The following is a 20,222-nucleotide window of genomic DNA, read 5'->3' on the forward strand; positions in this document are numbered from 1 at the left end:
AAATTAGAGAAAAGAGGAAAGGGTTGAAGCAGGCAGGTGAGGTAGAAGGAGAGAGGTAGGATTACTCTTCCTGTCGTAGTTCCCACTTTTTGGTGGCTAAGAGCCCAAAATGTTGGGTTGATTTCACACTGAATAGTCGGAACCACCTTTGATAGAATCATGGTTTCCAGGCCTACATGTGATTTTTCCATGCAGTGGGACTACACAGCTGTGGGCCAGGCTCAAGGGAAAGGCACCACCTGTCACCTTTCTTCTGCACTGGAGGTCCCATGCAGCACCGCCCCAGCTGCTTGCACTGCCTCCAGGCTGGCACCTAGGGCCTGCGCAGGCCCGGAAGGACTTCCCAGCGGAGGCCAACGCTGGAAAAGGCATACAGAGCTCAGCACCCGCTGCTGTCTGTAGTTCATCTTTGAATTACCTCTCAGAAACCCATTCCTTCTCGTTCTTACTCAGTAAAAAATAATTTGTAGACTTAGAGCTTGTGAATTATCCAGCGTTTATAAATAAGGAACTCTGTCCTCTGTGGTAAATTGCACCAGGATGACATTCTACTCTGTTCAAATGAAAGGGAGATTTGTAAGTTTGAATTAATTGAGCTGCGAGCAAAACCAGAAAGCCCAGGTGTAATGTTCTCCCACGGGGGAGGAAATGAGATGATGGGAAGGGTAATTCCTGTTGCTGACCACAAGGTGGTGCCCGTAGACCAGGAGAAGTAGGTGGAAGTGAGGGGGATGGCTCCTACTGACAGGCCATTAATAATGATGGGATTATATACCTTGAGAAGTAGCTGGTACAGGGAACTGTTAGGATATCGGCTGGACTGAGTAGTGACTATCATATAGTGGTAGGTGCTCTTTTAAAATACTGAACTGAATTGATAACTATGGAAATGGAATAGACAATAGTAGAGTAGGTAGAATTTAATGACAATGTTAGAATTTAAAATAACAAACAATTTAAAACCCAAAGATATGCTTGGGGGAACTAGTAAAATAATGTCTGTTTTCCTAAAAAACAGTTGAAAATTGTAGTTTTTAAATGAAAACCAATACAGATCTCTCTTTTTTGTGTATTTAGTGTCAGTTAGGTAGCTGACGCTGTTAAGGGAATATTTTATTCCCTATCAAGGGAATCATATGGGAATGCAAAAGTAGGAATAAGTTAGAGATGAAGATGTATTTTGGCTTTTTAGTTGTTCTCCAGTAAAGGTACTTTATAGAACAAAACTTGCGTGCCAAACGAAGTAACTTTTAGGTTTATTGACCCTAGCTTAGGGGTCCAGAATGTGTATGTTTCTTTTAATATAGTATATTAATGTAGTGACCCAAAAGATATCTTTATTATCCTTAATGATCCTATGTTGACTTTTAATATGGTTGTCCTAAGAGTGGAATTGAAGGTATAGATAGGATGTTCTTGACCTTGCTAAGTTTATCATGCGCAGTTATCATAGGGATGCCTCCTCAAGTTTTGTTTGGTTTTGTTTTTTAAATCTGATTGGTATTCCTTCTGTTCCAAGCAGCAGCTTTTGTGAGAACGCTCAACATAATGCAAAGTCAAGTTCACTCTTGAAGTTAAATTTAACCTCCTTTTCCTTTATATTGCAAAATATATAGAGTCTTTAGAGTAATTAGACCTGTAAAGGAACGTATTGTAGTATGTGACTTAACTTCTGCTTTCCCCTTTTATTCAGAAGGGATTTGAGTACTTTACCAGTAGCCTTGAATCTTAGGAGTGGGGGAGAATTTTAGCACTCAAAGTCCACTACTCTTCTGTTTATACAGAACCCTGTTACAAGGATTTGTCTTGTGACTGTTAGTTTCCAAAGACTTATATAGGTAAATAAATAGGCAGAAGGACAGACCAGGATCATGTATTATAGAAGATAATCACTAGAACAGATTGGTTTTTCTTCAGCGATCATAGTACAGCATTTTATCTAAAGAAAGATAGGCAACTTTGGCCAGTTAGCATAATATTGGGCTTTAGTAAATGTTTGTTAAAAATTGACTTGTTTTGATGTTACCTCATTATGTCTTGTGATCTTGTCAGTCAATGGGAGCAGACTGGATTTCACTTTTGAGCTTTCATACTTCAGGGTCAGCGTATATTTATTATGCATTAAATTGTGTCTCTCATTTTTTTTTTTTTTGCGGTACGCTGGCCTCTCACTGTTGTGGCCTCTCCCGTTTTGGAGCACAGGCTCCGGACGCGCAGGCTCAGCGGCCATGGCTCACGGGCCCAGCCGCTCCGCGGCATGTGGGATCCTCCCGCTGGGGCACGAACCCGCGTCCCCTGCATTGGCAGGCGGACTCTCAAGCACTGCGCCACCAGGGAAGCCCTGTGTCTCTCATTTTATGTATAGTTAGACTTTGAAAACATCTTTTTTTCCTAAATAGAATCATTTAAAATATATAAAACATGTTTGATTTCAAAAATTAATATTTTGACAGATCCCTTTGTAAAAAGGATTAGAAAGGGTTTATTGGTTTATATATTATAAAAATATTCATTGGGGCTTCCCTGGTGGCGCAGTGGTTGAGAGTCCGCCTGCTGATGCCGTGGACACGGGTTCGTGCCCCGGTCCGGGAAGATCCCACATGCCACGGAGCGGCTGGGCCCGTGAGCCATGGCCGCTGAGCCTGCGCGTCCGGAGCCTGTGCTCCGCAATGGGAGAGGCCACAACAGTGAGAGGCCCGCGTACCACACACACAAAAAAATTCATATCTTCAGCCCAAGATCAAGTCAAATATTTATTAAGAGCTGACAATTACATTTTATTTTATCACGGTAACATCTTACTAGAGTGAGGAACCCTGACACAGATTTCTATATTGTAATAACAAGGAAGCTAAGAATTTAGAAACCTTCGGTTACAAAATGAGTCCCTTGTGACACAAATGATTTTCAGTCAAAAGATCACTGGCTATTGCCAGGTGATTAGCAAACACTCAGAGACTGTTCAGCCTTTGGGCTAATCCTAATCAAGCTCCTCATTTTACAGGTCCAAAAATGTTAAAACCTGCCTGAGGTAACGCAGCTAAATTATGAGTGATATCAGGACCAGATCCCTGGGTTCCTTCTGATTCTGTGTTCAGCATTCTCGCTTCTTTATCCTGTTGACTATGTCAAAGAATCGAAGAACACCAGTTCTGTCAAGTAGGGGACAAGAAAGTTTTTCCTTTTTCCAAATATTGGTAACTTAGATAAGCTTTTTGAATAAGGACAGAAATGTAAGAGCAGTAACAAAAGCTGGTTTCAACACTACCCTTGTTTGGTTTCTTATGTTAATACTTTTAAATAATTCTTGTCATCTTTTACAGTAACAATGGAAATAGAATACTGTAATGATTCCCTATAGTTATTTTAATACTGTTCATAATTAAAATATGAGCAATGACATTCTGGACTCTCAGATATCTAAATAAAATAATAAGGAAAAGTATATTAATTATATATAGTATGTAAAATAAGGCCTCTTCTATTTAGTTAGATAGGCAGTTAAATAGCCTCCATGGAGCTATTTCTGCATTGTGAGGTTGAGGCTGGGGTGGAAAAGAGAGTGCATACTTAAGGTCTCATATTAACCATAACATAATTTGCAGAATTATAGTTAAGGGATGAAGGTGAGAACTATCCTTTATCATCTTTCTTATGGCCTTAAGATACCAAGAAACCTGCCCTGAGAATGCTGAGTGTTTGGGTTTTTTTTTTCTGCATTGGGTCTTCATTGCTGCACCCGAGCTTTCTCTGGTTGTGGCACGCGGGGGCTACTCTGTGTTGCAGCGCACGGGCTTCTCACTGTGGTGGCTTCTCTTGTTCTGGAGCACAGGCTTTAGGCTCACGAGTGTCAGCAGTTGCGGTACACGGGCTCAGTAGTTGTGGCGCATGGGCTTAGTTGCTCTGCGGCATGTGGGATCTTCCCAGACCAGGGCTCGAACCCGTGTCCCCTGCATTGGCAGGAGGATTCTTAACCACTGCGCCACCAGGGAAGCCCCAAAATACTGAGTTTTAATGACTCATTTGATAATTGAGAATCTTTTCCGTGTAGTTGGTAGTAATCTTTGCAGGAATGTTTTATGGAAGTGACTTTGTTTTAATATCATTGTATGGGATCATACACAGCTTTTTGAATATCTGGTGTAATTTAAATTACACATCCACATTGTGTAATTTAAGTTGCATGTCAGCTTTTTGAGGTAGGTCTGCTTTTTTACAAATGAGGTAAGTAGGGCTTAGGGAAAATTTTTAATTTGGCTAAGACTAGTGAGCTAGTACATGGCTGAGTCTAAGTCTTTTGCTCGACTCTACTAAGCACAGGTGCCTTAATATTGTAAGTTTGTTATCATGTACTTAGTGTGAAGAGTATAATATAAGGGCAAAGAGTGTAGAATATCTTAGAAGGCTCTAGACTGCCAAAAAATTGGTAACCTCCCAACCAGTTGGAAGATACATCTAAGTAGACTAATTTTCCTGAAACACCTAAGGAAAAAAATTAAACAGTTGATCTTAACGATTAAATTAAAACAAGATTTGAAGTCTGATAATCAACTCTTATACTAGAAATGAATAAAGTAGAAATTTAACTAAAAAAAAAGAAGTATTTCTCATTTTCATATCTGTGTCAAAAGGCCACAGTGAAATTGTTTGAAGTCCAAAAGTAACCACAGTCTTACTAACGTCCACTGTTTTAAAAGTAGGAAATGAGAAGTAATTGGCTGATTTATCTTTGCCTCCAGATAATCTGACTGGTGGCAGGTAATGTGGCAGTTAGTAGCAATGATTATTTTTAATTGTGTGTTTTTCTTGTCGTCCCCTGGCCTGCCAAGTTTCTGTAGCCATCTGGAGGGGTAAGGCAGGAGTGCTGGAGCATTGTCCTAAGAAAGTTCTACTTCTTTTTTGAGCCTTGAATTAACACAACATCTTAAATTTGGGGGTACTTCTCCAGTCATTCAGCTTGGTAACATTCTCCCCAAGTGGTTGTCTGGGTTCCCAAAGAAGCCCATTCTACTTGTGGATGCCTCTGTTATGCAAATCTAACATGTTAAACCGAAATCTGGTTCCTTGTATTTCTCCAGTTAGGGCCAATTAAGAATGTGTACTGCCTCTGCAGGTATGAATTGCTTTCGCAGTGTGTTGTCTCTGAATAGTCCCTTCTCGAGGCTAATAATCCCTAGTCCTTGGGATATTCTTTTTTATTGTTTAATTCAACAAATATTTATTTATCCAAGCATTCTAAGTGTAGAATGCAATAGTGAATCCTCCCAAACACTGTACTGTGAAGTTATCTCTATATCATAAGTGAGGAAACAAAAAATTGAGGTTGAAGTGATTGTCAAGTTCACACAACTGGTAAGAAGTTTCTTGTATATCAGAAACAAGTCTTTCTAGCTCCAAGAGTCATGCTTTTGGCCACTACCCTTTGCTACTGTGGGTCTTGCCAAGAAAAATCTTGTAGCCATCAGTAAGGCCTGGAGCAGATAGCTCAAAGAGAAAACTGACCTAAAGAATGGGCTTCTAGCTGTGAGATTCTGGGATGCCAAATGAATTTGGAATCTCCCTGGGCTCCACCAGGAAACTCCAAATCAGGAAGATTCTTGGCAGTCACAGATTTAAATTTGTGGTTTAAACAATTCACTAAGGGACCCTAGAGGCCCATGAAAAACATGGAGCGCTTCACGAATTTGAATGTCATCCTTGTTCAGGGGCTGTGTTACTGTACTCTGTGTTCCAATTTTAGTATGTGTGCTGCTGAAGCAAGCGCTAGGGTGTTCTTTCACATTGTAAGTTTGAATATTTAGTCACACTGGTCCATCAATTCTTGGTTGTTCTAGTTCTTCAGAAATTCTTAAATTGTGGTCTCCAGAACAAAATACAATGTCCAGATATGGTTACAGTGGTGACTAGAGCTTAGCTATCGCTTTTCTAATTCTAAGGTTTTACGTTCTTCTTTTAATATACACAACTCTATTTTGAAGCTGTTTTTCCTTTTTGCAATTTGACTTATTTTTCATATAATCTTTGATTTTCACCTGGTGAAAGTCATAAAACTTAATTCAGAGCAGTTGAAAATTTTGTAGATAGTGCTTTAAAAATATAGATGCTCAGTAATTTTGAGACTGTTAGAAGACTTTTCTAGTGAACTTTTTGTTTTGTCTTAAAAAAAAAAATTCCCAGCTCAAAATAATAGAAATTTCAGCCACTGAAATTGTAATACAGTATCTCTCAGAAAATCAGAAGTGATGATATGAATTGGTCTGGGTCTGTAGGGCCCTAAGAGGAAGAAATTCTTGTTAGCAATTTACTTATTTTCAGGATAGTGGATAGTAAGATAGCAAATGTTGCTTTTCCACCATATTTGTGATTTTATGATCTTCTTAGACGTCACATAGTTTTTTAAAAAATAATATTCTGAAGAGCTGGCACTTCTGTTTAAACTGTTAGAAAAGTTTGATCCTGCAGTGCAGTGTTGTAATCTGGAAAGCAGTATTTGACATTTGAATATTGCTTTCCTGGTTTGGGGGTGAATTTTTTTAGTTTAAGAGAAATTCCCAGATTTAATTTCTGAGCTGGAGTCTTAATCAGTTGTTGACAATTTAATTTGAACTTAAACTTTCTTTTTAGCAAATATCCGTACCAGGGAATTAATTCATTTCCTGGCTTACTTGGGAAAGATGTGTTTAGAAAGCTTTACTACCACTATTTCTAGAGGCCCTCTGTTGGTACCTTCCGGTACTGCTGAGCGTATTGTTTAATGAAATTGCTAATTCTTCTGCATTGTACTAGTGATTCTTACTGGCTGCAGTGTATTTTAAACACAATTTTCTTAACCCTAATAATCATCCCAAAGTCTTATTTTTAATTACCAACCTGGGTTTGGAGCTAATTTTTAACAAATGTTGGCACAAATTCTGAACTTTTGCAGAGACCCTGTCTGTGGTTGGTAAATAACTTCAGGATTTTTACTTTGGTCAATAAGGTTGTTTTGGTTTCAAATAACAGAAAGTAGACAATGTGCTTTGAAAGCCTAATTTAATTTAAATGTGCTTGCCTTTCTAAAGGTGCTAGATATAGTGATTTTCCAAAGACTCATTCATCATTCCCTTGCCTTCTTTTTAGAATACTACTTATGACAACATGAACAAATAATAAAGCATTTTGATAGTGTGCTCTAAACAGTAATGTACTTGAAAACTAATTTCAATGATAACAGTATTTTCAATGTTAATGGAAATGGACTTGGTATGTTCTGGGGATCACTTCCAATATTAAGATTTTGGAGAATCCAGCTTAGGCCTTTAAAGGTAGATAAATTCAGTCAACTTAGTTTGAATTTTTAGATTTAGTTTGGAGGGATAATGAAAGATATCCTCACAGGTCTTTATCCCCCCTCTGGGCGTGTGTGTATGTTTGTACGGATGTATGAGTGTATGTGTACGTGTACACAGTTGCCACACGCATGGTGTAAGCTTGATGGAGAGTTGGATAGTCCATTTATTTGCCACTATTTCTGCACTCTTTTGCCAAGAAAGTCACCTTATTATTTTGATATTTTGAAAAGATTATTTGGGTGCCCTTAAGGTCTGATGCTGAACATTTATTTATACATGGTTGATGGTACACTGTTTATGAGTATTTAATATCTATTGAAAATTCATAATCATATAGGTAGACCTCCTATGACCTAATTTTTAAAAAAATAACGGAAAGTTCATTAACTGTCTAGAGTAGTGGCCTCCAAATTATTTTGCTCACATGTACCTTTTAGTGTGTCTCTAATGTTTTTATATTTTATATATTTTAATATTTTATATAATTGTTCCTGTATATTATGTATCTCATATAACACAAAAACAGATATGAAAAGGATGAATAAAAATGAAAGTTACAATGTTTTCTTTCCATGACTCATTGATTGTCTTGTACACACACTGGGGTGCATGTATCCTGTATTTAGACCAAAATTAAAGGTCAGGATAACTTCCCTCTAAAGAATTTTTGGATAATATGAAAATCATTTGTACTTGTCTTAGAAATATGACACTAGTACAATATAAGAACAAATTTTACAATAGAACTGTCCAGTTTTGAGGTAGGCTGCCTTGGGGTGATCAGGCAAAGGCTGGAGAACCACACATCATGCATGTTGTAGGAAAGATCCACGACTCCAATCGAGAGTTGGACGAAACAACTTCTGATATTTCTTCTAAGATTCTGGGACTATAGATAGGAATTCATAGGTTGAGCACTTAAATTTAAAACACTGCAGGGAAGTTAGGTTGTGAATGAAGATCTGGCTCAGAAGTATGCTAGGAAGTTGTTGAACTTCATCCAGACCTCTGCTCAGCTCTTCTGCTGTCAACTTGAGAAATTTGAAGGTTTCTGATTCTCAAGCCATCTCTACGTAGGAAAAAATATTAAGGTATCTTTCCAGCCTATAGCCTGACTAAATGGGAGAGTAAATATATAAGCAACAAGGGATTCCAACAATGGACTTTATCATCTACTCTGCTTCATTATATCAAAGAGAGAGAAATGAAAACAAGTTTAGAATAGATGAGCAAATATTTTAAAGTGTATAGTATCACAGATGGCTTAGTAAATATGTTTTCGATTTGTTAAATTCCGTATAACATATGTAAGTACTATTTCATTAAAGTTAGTCTGTTCTGCAGTAGAACTTGAACAGCTTCATCTTTTAAACCTCAAAATTGTATCACCTTAAAAACAAAAACTTTGGGCTTCCCTGGTGGCGCAGTGGTTGGGAATCTGCCTGCCAGTGCAGGGGACACGGGTTCGAGCCCTGGTCTGGGAAGATCCCACATGGCGTGGAGCAACTAAGCCCATGCGCCACAACTACTGAGCCTGCGCGTCTGGAGCCTGTGCTCCACAACAAGAGAGGCTGCGATAGTGAGAGGCCCGCGCACCGCGATGAAGAGTGGCCCCCGCTCGCCACAACTAGAGAAAGCCTGCACGCAGCAATGAAGACCCAACACAGCCAAAAATAAATTTAAAACAAAAAAAAACCTTAGCTTCTCCTTAGACTTCCTTGTTTTCAGTGAGGGGATGGTTGGTTTGTGAAATCCAACTAACAAAGGTAAGTCAGCAATAAACCTACAACTTCTTCACTTTTTTTTTTTGTGGTACCCAGGCCTGTCACTGTTGTGGCCTCTCCCGTTGCGGAGCACAGGCTCCGGACGCACAGGCTCAGCGGCCATGGCTCATGGGCCCAGCCGCTCCGCGGCACGTGGGATCTTCCCAGACCGGGGCACGAACCCGTGTCCCCTGCATCGGCAGGCAGATTCTCAACCACTGCGCCACCAGGGAAGCCCCAGTATACATATCTTGATTTGAGTATTGTGAATGTGACTGCAGTGCTATAGAGTACCTGCTGAAGTTTTTCTGTTGTGGTTGGTGGTTTTCTTCTTTCCTGGTTTATATAATACCCTGTTCTCTCTCATTGTTAACAGAGGCAAAAGCCCTTCTGCACCAATGAATTTAAAAGTGATACTGGAATCACCAAAACTTGAGATTTTTTTTCATAATGGTTGATCCTATATTTATTGAGAAGATTTACATCTCAACAGCACTTTTCTCTTAACAATGTAAAAATCACAAAATGTATGAAAGGCCGTAAGAGTGAAAGAGAGCCCTAATTCTGATCTGTTTATTTCTGAGCATTTCTTTATAAGAAGTTTAATAGTGGACTAGTGGTTCAGAGGAACTGAAGATTGGTATAACCTCCCCCATATGGATGCTCTGTGGAAAATGTTTTCAAGGACTTTAGCAAAATAGAGGCTTATTAGAACATATACAATCTTAGGGAGCATACTCTTGGTTTATTAGTAAAAGTCTTCTGTTAAGCAGTTATGCAAATGCACGTTTAAATAACCACCTTAGGACTAGAATATCTTAAACATTGCTTTCTGGCTTAAGCTCACCACAGGCTTTCCAACAACATTAGACTTGTTTTCAATGATTGTAGATGGTTCAGGTCACAACTGTACATTCTTCTAGCAGAAGAACAGGGTCCAAGTTTTCTACTCCTTGGAACTGTTGTCTGCTGCAAGAATGCAAAACAGCTGAAGAAAATAATCTACCCCATTTTGTTGCTGTTAAGTGCGATTGTTATGACTTGAAATGTTTCTTTAATAAGCTTTCTTCCATTTTCCATATACCTTGGTTATCATACATTGTCTTTACATGATTTGTGATGAGTTACACTGAACATAGAATCAAATTAAGTGTAAGCAGATAAATATGTGTGAGATTAATATATTCTTCCTAGGAATGTTTGCCTAGAGGGCCTTAGGGTATAAGGTGACCTTGCTTGAGTTTCTTTGCATAAAGGTAGAATTCAGTCTATTTTCTAATTATCAGAAGTTTAGCTTTGTGAGAATGGAAATAAAGGTTTATGATCTGATTATAGCTCAGGAGAATTTAGGCCACAGTATAAATAACCTGCCTTGGGTCTGCCTATAGTTTGTGATATGTATTCCTTGTTGTCTGCTTACAGTTCTGTCTCATTATCTTCTGTTGCATTAGGGTACAGAGGTTTGTAGCTTGGTACAGAGATCAAGATAAGCTTGACTTTTACATCTTTTAAAAAAATTCTTCATTGGAGTATAATTGCTTTACAATGTTGTATTAGTTTGTGCTGTACAACGAAGTGAATCAGCTATATGTATACGTGTATCCCCATATCCCCTCCCTCTTGAGCCTCCCTCCTACCCTCCCTATCCCACCCCTCTAGGTGGTCACAGCGCGTCAAGGTGATCTCCCTGTGCTGTGTAGTAGCTTCCCATTAGCCATCCATTTTACATTTGATAGTGTATATATGTCAGTGCTAGTCTCTCCCTTTGTCCCAGCTTCCCCCTCTCCCCTCCGTGTCAAGTCTGTTGTCTACATCTGCATCTTTATTCCGGCCCTGCCACTAGGTTCATCAGTACCGTTTTTTTTAATTCCATATATGTGCGTTAGCATACGGTATTTGTGTTTCTCTGTCTGACTTACTTCACTCTGTATGACAGACTCTAGGTCCATCGACTTTTACATCTTGTTTTCATCATTATGAGGATTTGTGGCTTTAGTGTTTTACTAAATAAAATCAATTGAATAAAATAAATCAGTTTCCTCATTTAGATGAGACACAGTTTGTCACATCCAGACTGACTTTACTGGGTAGTTATTTTTTACTCTTTTAGTGGGATTTACCTAAAAATGAGGTTTAAAAAAATTAACTACCATTGAAACTGGCAACAAATCTTTGCAAAAGACATTGATGTTTGTATAAAGGAAAAAACATTCCTATGTGTCTCTCCGTTACTACTCATACAGAACACTTCACTGTTGGTTACCAAATGTGTGGGGTTCCCCCCCCCACCAAGCAATTCTCTGCAGCACTAGCTGGGTGTCCTACAATTTAATGCAATCCTGACACTATCTGAGGATAGCATCAGATCCCACAGGTCAAGGGCTAAGTCCCACAAGGCTGCCTCCCATTCCCCTTTAGTCGCCAGTCACAAATCCAGTTTGTCACCTGTGCTTCTGACCAGCTGGTCCTAGAACCTTCACATGACCCCCTCCTTGGGTTTGATTAATTTACTAGAACGGATAAAATAAGTTGAGAAAATATTTTACTTACTACACTACAGCTTTATTACAAAAGGATGTAACTCAGGAACAGCCAGATGGAAGAGATGCATAGGGAAAGGTATGTGGGATGAGACTTAGAGCTTCCGTGCCCTCTCCCAGGAACTCTGTGTGTTCACCAACCTGGATGCTCTCCAAATCCAATGGTTCAGGGATTTTTATGGAAGCTTCATTATATACGCGTGATAGATTAAATCGTTGGCCTCTGGTGACTGAGTGTAATCTCTAGTCCCTCTTTCCTTCCCTAGGGTAAGGGTTGGGTTGGGTTGGGTGGAATGGGGTGGACTGAAAGTTCCAACCCTCTAATCACATGGTTTGGTTCCCCTGGTAACTAGCCTCCATCCGTGGGTTTCCTAGGGGCTTTATAAAAGTCACCTCATTCGCACAAATTCAGGTGTAGTTGAAAGGGGCTTGTTATGAATAATAAGACACCCATTTCACCTTTATACTCTGAAGCTATTTTAGGAACTGAGGACAAAACACCAAATATTATAACAAGATGCTCCCATTGCTTTTATCCCTTAGGAATTCCAAGAGTCTTGGGAGCCATGATCTAGGAACCATGGACACAAAACCAAAATAGACAAGTATTATAAATCACAATATCATATGTTCAATGTGAAAAATAACAAAAGCCATTCTTTTTTGCATAATTTGAATGTTTTAATCATATATTTTACTATAGATACTTTTATCTCTCTTCTTTAAGATTTGTACCCTTGTGATTTTTTTTCTTCCTGTTAGTTTGCATCTCTTCTCATTCACTGTTCGTGGCTTCACAATTCAGTATTGTCCTAGTACCATTTTTAAAATCACAGCTGGAAGCACTGAAAAGCATTCTGATAAAGGAAGACTGAATTGTGACTTTAGGCCAACAATAAGCAACAGGAACAAATGATATTTAAAAAATGAATCTCATTTCAATATGTGTTTGTGTCTTTGGTCCTTCAGAGAATTGTTGAAACCAAGAATTTAAAAGTCACAGACTTCTGCTTTTCAACACAGAAGTATAAAAAATATTATACTTGCTTACGAATCTGCTACTTTACTTTTTTTTTTTTTTGGCCGCTCCGTGTGGCTTGTAGGATTTCAGTTCCCTGACCAGGGCTCGAACCCGGGCCCTTGGCAGTGAGGGAGCAGAGTCCTAACCACTGGATCGCTAGGAAATTCCCGTACGTTTTTTGTGAAGAAGTATCCATAGACTCATTTACTGCCATCTTTCAGGTTCTCAGAGCTCTCACAAACAAGTATTTTCTTGAGCATATCTAACCCAAGGGAAATTTATTTTAATTTTTATGTTTATCAAACAGCCATGCTGTACAAGATTCTAATAACTGGAACTCTTGATCCTGTTTCCCACTTTCCTCAGGCAACCATATTTAAACTTTTAAGTTTTTATTCTGGAATATGCTTAACTCTATTTTTTTCTGTTTTAGATAACATCTGTTGATTTCCTATGATGAAGATGATGATTTAGCTTATCTCTCCTGCCCACATCTTACTAAGATTTTAGTTAAATTTCAGTATATTGTTTACATTGTGTCAATGTAAATTTTTTACACCCTAACCTTAAAGTATATGATTACATTTCCCTTTTCATACAATTTTTTGTTGTCTATGGAGTTAATTGCTTCAATTTTTGTTGTTCTTTATAGCTGTAATTGGGTCATCTCCACATTCTGTAAGTACTATAAATCTTCTCTCAATACTTTCAAAAGCATCATATGTTCTTCTGTTTTATCTTTTTCTTGGTGTTATACCTCCTGGAGCCCTCACTTCTCCTATAGTCTGAATTGATTGCTGTCCAAGACCACACACCTTTTGTCAGAATTCCTTCCTCTGTTAATAAAAGATCCCTGTTTCCTTGGTTTCACGTTGTTGTCTTTACTGACTTATTCCTTCATTTTTATGAAGCACATTCCATTCTCCATGGAGCCTTAAAAAGGCTGCATAGGAGATCATTTTTCAGCAATTATGCTCATTTCAGATTTTCTTTATTTTACTCTAATACTTAATTTAATACTTCATTGACTGGGTGTGGAATTTTAGGTTGGAAATAAATTCCCCTTAGAATTTTGTAAAGCATCGTGTCTTTATCTTCTAGCTGCTAGTATTACTAGCTTCTGGTGCCATACTGATTCGCAGTCCTCTGGGTAGCAGTTTTAAAAAGTCTTCTCTTTATCTCTGTTTTCCTGAAGTTTTACAATGATGTGCCTTGGTGTGAGTCCTGGCATTTTTTGGTCTGGATACTGTGGGTCCTTTCAATCTGGACAACTCAAAGATTGGATCTAGAAACAGTAGTTTTAGAAAACTGTCTTACAATATTAATTTCTATTCCATCAAACCTCCCAAATTTGTTTTTGCCACGCCTTCCACAAACCTGCCAAGCATTTACCTGATGGGAGAGAAGCTGATTTTGTTTTAAGTTTTTATTATGTAATATTTTATTCATATAAAAATAAACTTACGTACTGTGACACACAAGACCTGTGAACCTACCACGTAACGTAAAGAATGGGAACATAACATTACCATCACCGTGTTCTTGGAACTGTATGGGATTCAACCACTGTTGAAAATTTTTTATTTCATTCACTTTACTTTAAAAAAAATACTTAATTAGATATTGTACGTGACACTGTTTAGTTGTACTTGTTTGGGGGTTTATAAAATGATATTATAGCTTATGTAGTCTTCTGTGACTTGCTTTTTACACAAATATTTTTCTAAGGTTGATCCATGTTATTGCATACAGTTGTAGTTCATTTGTACTGTTTATTTGATTTTCTCTCCTATTTTTCTTAGTCAGAGGTTGGATCTCCTATTTTGTTTTGTTTCCTTATTTTCTGACTCTTTTTTATCCTGACTTCTGGGAAATTTCCTTAAAACTTATTTTCCAGTAATTCCATTAAAAATTTTATTTCTATCATGTTTTAAATTTTTGAAGTGCTTTTTCTCTTCTATGAAAACATTTTTATAATAACCTATTCTTATAGGTTATGTTTTCTTTTGTGTCGAAGGATTTTTTTTTTTTTTTTTTTTTTTGCGCTTCCTATATAGTCTCTGTCTTTTCAGAGTTTCTTTCCCTTTTTCTTTTTTTCTGGGTGCTTTAGTCTCAGTCTTTTTTGTTACAGGCTTTTCTCAAGGATCTTTCTTGCCAGGGCTTTGTCTTCATATTTGAGGGAGGCATTAAAATGCTGTGGGAAGCTCTCCTTTGTGAAAGGCTTGTAGGGTGATGGTTTTTTACTAAAGAGTAATTAGGCAGAGACCCATTTTATTGTAGACCCCTCCACTTGTCAGTGTCTGTAGGTCTTGTCTTCAGTTCCACAGTCACCTTTTCAAGAGAGATTATTCAGACTTTTGCATTTGCTGGTGGATGAATGATGGTGGTGGTAATAGCCTGGCTGCCTCGTGGCTTAGTGCCTTCCCCTAGGAGGAGGAGGACTAAAATTCTCATTTATCAGTTTAATCCTTCTGTCCTTAGAATGGTGCCTCATTCCAGCCCTCAGCTGTGTCTAGAGTCTCTCAGTCTAGAATCCTTCTCGTCCCTTGTTTCAGTCTTCCCCAGAAAATAAAACTCTGGACCGATCACCTTCCTGTGTGTTAGGAGAATGAGCTGCTGATCTAAGTGTTCATTATAAATACTTATAACCAGTCCTGTTTTCAGGCCCAACCCAATGCCCTTGTTTTTGAGTAGCCCCTGATACTTCTAAGTGTTGCTCTTTCTATACTTTTGGCATAAACAGGCTTGCTTCTTGTTGGTTTCCTCACACCACCCACTACCCTGCCAAGTACTTATCTGACTGGAGAAAGCCCAAAAGCTGTCATTTATTACCGAACCTTCGTTTTTTCACCTCCCAGAGAGTTTTATTGACATCTCTTATCTACTGTTGTCTCCTTTTAAGTTTGCTGTGCCTTTCTGGGTATATGCCTTTTGTTATTCAATTTTAGTAGAAAGCCAAGATAAATATGTTCAGTTCTTCATGTTTAATCCATGACTCCTCTCTAAGGAAGCTTTTATTACAACAGAAATGTGAGGGACTTTGATATAGACTTGCCCTCTAAAGTCTTCTTTGTCCTCAAAGTAGAAATCAGCAAAAATTTCATTTCTACTGGTTGTGATCCAGGTTCGTCTATTTTTCAGCACATACAGAGCCTTTTGAAATATAGGGCCACTCTTGTAAAGTAGAAAAGACTAAGATCCATTTGTTTCTTCCTGTAGCCACTAAAAAAATAGCAGTCCTATAGCAATTTTGTAGTTATCTTCTGTCTCAGATTCTTTTTACTGGACAGCTGAACATGAACTTCATTCTCTTTTCATTGACCTAGAGTGTCATAGACAGAATAATCTTTTTAAAATTTGAATTTTGATATTAAAGCTTAGTTTTCCAAATCCTGATTTGGGTGAAGGAAATCTAGATTAATTTAACCAAACTGTGGTTTTTATTATGTTTTATACTTAAATAGTACTTTGAGCCATATGAAATTGCCAGTAGTTGAGCAGTTCTAGCCTATAAAAATGGTAATTTTATGTGATTCAACATAACAAAGTTAAAAGATCATAATGGTTTAGTTAACAGTCCTTCCTGTCCAATGTAGGAATTTGTTCTATAGCATTTTTGGAAATATTCCAGTAGGAGGAGAGGATGAGATAAAATGATAATGTCCGGCTAAGGAAGAGGAAGAGTTGAGGTCCCTATTCAGTATAACTGTACGTCTAGGAGTTGCATCAGGGTTCCTGTGGTGTTCTAGAAGCTCCACACTACTGAGGCTGGAGGCTATAAATTCCATGGAGTGCCAATTAGATACACAATGCCTGTGAATTTGGACACTAACACACATTCCCTGAGTACCTGGCTGCCGGGCTACAAATCTGTAGAGGATTTCAGCAAATATCAATTTAGCTGGAATAGTATCACTTAATTTTGTTTATTCTGTATACAGCCTTTATGTGTATTTCCTTAAGTTAGTTAAAAGTTGAACTTTAATATGACTGTCAGTGAGGTTTAAAACATTGTAGAGATAAAATATACAACAAAAATAGCAAAAAGGACTGGGGGGAGGATTGGTTTGTTTGGAAGGTGGTTAAGGTAGACTGTAACCCTATAATTTACAGGGTTACCACTAAAAGGATAACACAAAAATGCATAAACAACTAATAGAAGAGATTAAATGGAATATTAAAAATACTTGATGAATAGAAAAGAAGAATAAAGGAATAAAGAACACATGGGACAAATTTAAAACAAATAGCAAGATGGAAGTAAAAAGACAGAAAAAAAACCATGCAATCACTAACCAAAAGAAAGCTGTTGTTCAAGCTGTGTTAATATCAGATAGGTTAGACATTAAGGCAGGAAGTATTGCTAAAGATAAAGAATGACATTTCATAATGCTAAAATGGTCCTCTCGGCTTCCCTGGTGGCGCAGTGGTTGAGAGTCCGCCTGCCGATGTAGGGGACACGGGTTCGTGCCCCGGTCTGGGAAGATCCCACATGTCGCCTAGCGGCTGGGCCCGTGAGCCATGGCCGCTGAGCCTGCGTGTCCGGAGCCTGTGCTCCGCAACGGGAGAGGCCACAACAGTGAGAGGCCCGCGTACCACAAAAAAAAAACCTAAAATGGTCCTCTCAGTAGAAAGACATAACAATCCTAAACAACCTTCTCTTGCTGCTTGGTTTGCTGACCATACATGTGTGGTGTTTGGGTCTTTTCTTTTCACAAGTGTTGTCATTTTTCACTGCTAGAGATGTTTCTTTAGTCTGTGAGGGAAGAGTTATTGTTGCTTTGTCTCTGACTGTGGTTATGTTCATTTTAGCACATGCCCTGGGCATTGTAAACGATCGTGTTGGGGTACCCCCTGAGAGAACAAAGCCTCACAATTATAATTATTTCATTTAGTGTTGTAGTTACTTTTAATGTAATTATTGTCCTTTAAAACATGCCATGCATGAGAAATAGAATTTAGATGAGGACTAAAGAAGTTATGTTTCAAAGAATTCTTTTTTAACATTGTGCGATTATGAGTAATAAGGTACTATAAAGAACAGATCAGAAAGGAGAACCTGGATTCTTGTTAGTAATCCTTTTTTTTTTGGCATTAGGTCTTTAAAGCCCTGCAGTGTTGTGTTATTGTCAAAAGTCTTTATTTCTATCTGGAGAGAATGTCCTGTTATTTAGAGAATATTCCATTTTTCTGGAAAAAGACATCTGTTGGTTGATCTTCATGCCTAGATGTAAGAAAAGGAGAGGGGTTTAAGGAAACAAAAGTACTGAATCAAAGAGCATACTTGGAAATAGACAGAAATACAACTAGTGTAACTTTAAAAAACTTGTGGTAAAAGCACATAAGAAAATTTACTATTTAACGGTACAATTTCATAGTGTTAAACATATTCACTTTGTTGTGAAATAGATCTCCAAACCATTTCATCTTGCAAATCTGAAAATCTATACCCATTTAAAAACTCTTCCTTTCTTCCCTCCCCTCCGCCACTGGTATCCACAATACTACTTTGTGTTTGAATTTGACTACTCTAGGTACCTCATATAAGTGGAATCATACAGTATTTGTCTTTTTCTGACTGGCTTATTTCACTTAACATAATGTCTTCAAGGTTCATCCATCTTGTAGCATGTTACAGGATTTCCTTCCTTTTTAAAACTGAATAACATTCCCTTGTGTGTGTAGACCACATTTTGTTTATCCATTTATCTGGTGGGTATTTGGTTTGCTTCCACCTCTTGGCTATTGTGAATAGCGCTGCTATGAACATGGGTGTACAAATACCGTTTCGAGACCCTGCTTTCAATTCTTTTGCATATGTACCCAGAAGTGGGATTGCTGGATCATATGGTAATTCTATTTTTAATTTTTTGAGGAACTGCCATACCACTTTTCCACAGCAGTTGCACTCTTTTGTATTTTACATCAGTATGCAAGGGTTCCAGTTTCTCCACATCCTTGCGGACACTTGTTTTCTGTTTTTTTGTTCTTGTTAGTTGCCATCCTAACAGGTATGAGGCAATATCTCATTGTGGTTTTGATTTGCATTTCCCTGATGATTAGTGATGTTGAGCATCTTTTCATATGCTTGTTGGCTATCTTTTGTCATCTTTGGAGAAATGTCAGTTCACATCGTTTGCCCATTTATTCATCAGTTTGATTTTTTGTTGTTGAATTATATGAGTTCTTTATATATTTTGGATATTAAGCCCTTTTCAGCTATATGACTTACAAATATTTTCTCCCACTCAGTAGATTGTCTTTTCATTTTGTTGATGGTCTCCTTTGCTTTTCAGAAGCTTATTAGTTTGATGTATTCCCACTTGCTTATTTTTACTTTTGTTGCCTTTGCTTTTGGTGTCAAATCCAAAAAATCATTGCCAAGACTGATGTCAAGGAGCTTACTGCTTATGTTTTCTTCTAGGTGTTCTATGGTTTTAGGTCTTACATTCAAGTCTTTAATCCATTTTGGGTTAATTTTTGTGCTAGTGGTCCCATTTTATTCTTTTGCATATGACTGTCCAGCTTTTCCAATACCATGTATTGAAGTGACTGTTACGACAGTTATTAAAAATTCTTTGTCAGGCAACTCATAGATCTGTTTCTTTAGAGTCGGTTTCTGGAGTTTAATTTTATTCCTTTAATTGGGCCCTACCTCCCTGTTTCTTTATATGCTTTGTGGTATTTTGCTGGGGTATTTGAAAAAAAAACCAGTCACCTACCCCCTGCCTTTGCATACTGGATTCCTTCTAGGACCTCTCAAGCCTTTTCTGATCTTAGCTCCCCCTGGGATTTGCCTGCAGAACTGCAGCTGTAAGGTACTTTTTGCATCTTGTTTGCAGTGTCTTGCAACTCTGGTTCCTTTTCTCTTAGGGCTCTGAGTTACCTAAAACAGAAGCCAATCCCTCAGGCAGTTCCCAGACAAGCAAGAATTGGATGTATTGTCTGTTTTGTTTATGTTCCCAAGGGAAGAGCCTGGCATGAGGGGTTTCTTCCTGGTTGCTCCACACTGTGCTCTGCAGGGGAGGCGGCATGAATGGGTATGCCAAACATCACAAATTTTCCTACACTTTCATTGGAATCTTGTGTTGGGTTTACAATAGCCCAGGTGCTATAGCTTCTTAACTGTTCTCTAGAGTTTTTGCAGTGGTATTCTGGTCTGTCTGTTGTTGTTAACTCAGTGTCTCTGTAGGGGAAGGAGGGCCTGTATTTTCCTAGTCTGCCATTTTGCTGACATCACTCTCCCTGTGGCACCTTTCATTTTTTGAAATATAAATTCTGCCAGATAATGTTTCTCTTTATAAGACATGTAGGTAAAAGGGAATCAAAGATGTAATATTTTGGACTTGAGTAAGGTGACTTGTCCTTTGTGAGATTCATGTCTGTAAATGGAGAAGATGAAATCTAAAGCAGTGATATCCTATGTAATGTTTTATTTTGGAATAAAGAAATAATCCTATCAGATACGAATAAAGAATAAAGAAGTAATCCTATCAGATAAGACCATGTTTTCTTTTATGGTTTTCAGGACATTTGACAAATATTTAATTGAATGTCTACTATGTGT

At 38.0% G+C, this 20,222-nt stretch overlaps 1 protein-coding gene and 1 non-coding gene across 13 annotated transcripts in view; one reads left to right on the plus strand and one right to left on the minus strand.

Moving 5' to 3' along the window:
• TMCC1 (transmembrane and coiled-coil domain family 1) overlaps positions 1-20,222 on the plus strand; it is a 243,240-nt gene that overhangs the window by 89,466 nt on the left and 133,552 nt on the right. The window lies entirely within an intron of this gene.
• On the minus strand, positions 5,661-5,764 carry LOC131764682 (U6 spliceosomal RNA). Its single transcript, XR_009337892.1, has one exon. It is a non-coding gene; the product is annotated as a U6 spliceosomal RNA (small nuclear RNA).

Source organism: Kogia breviceps, chromosome 10 (genome assembly GCF_026419965.1).
Source record: "Kogia breviceps isolate mKogBre1 chromosome 10, mKogBre1 haplotype 1, whole genome shotgun sequence".
Lineage (NCBI taxonomy): Eukaryota > Metazoa > Chordata > Mammalia > Artiodactyla > Physeteridae > Kogia > Kogia breviceps.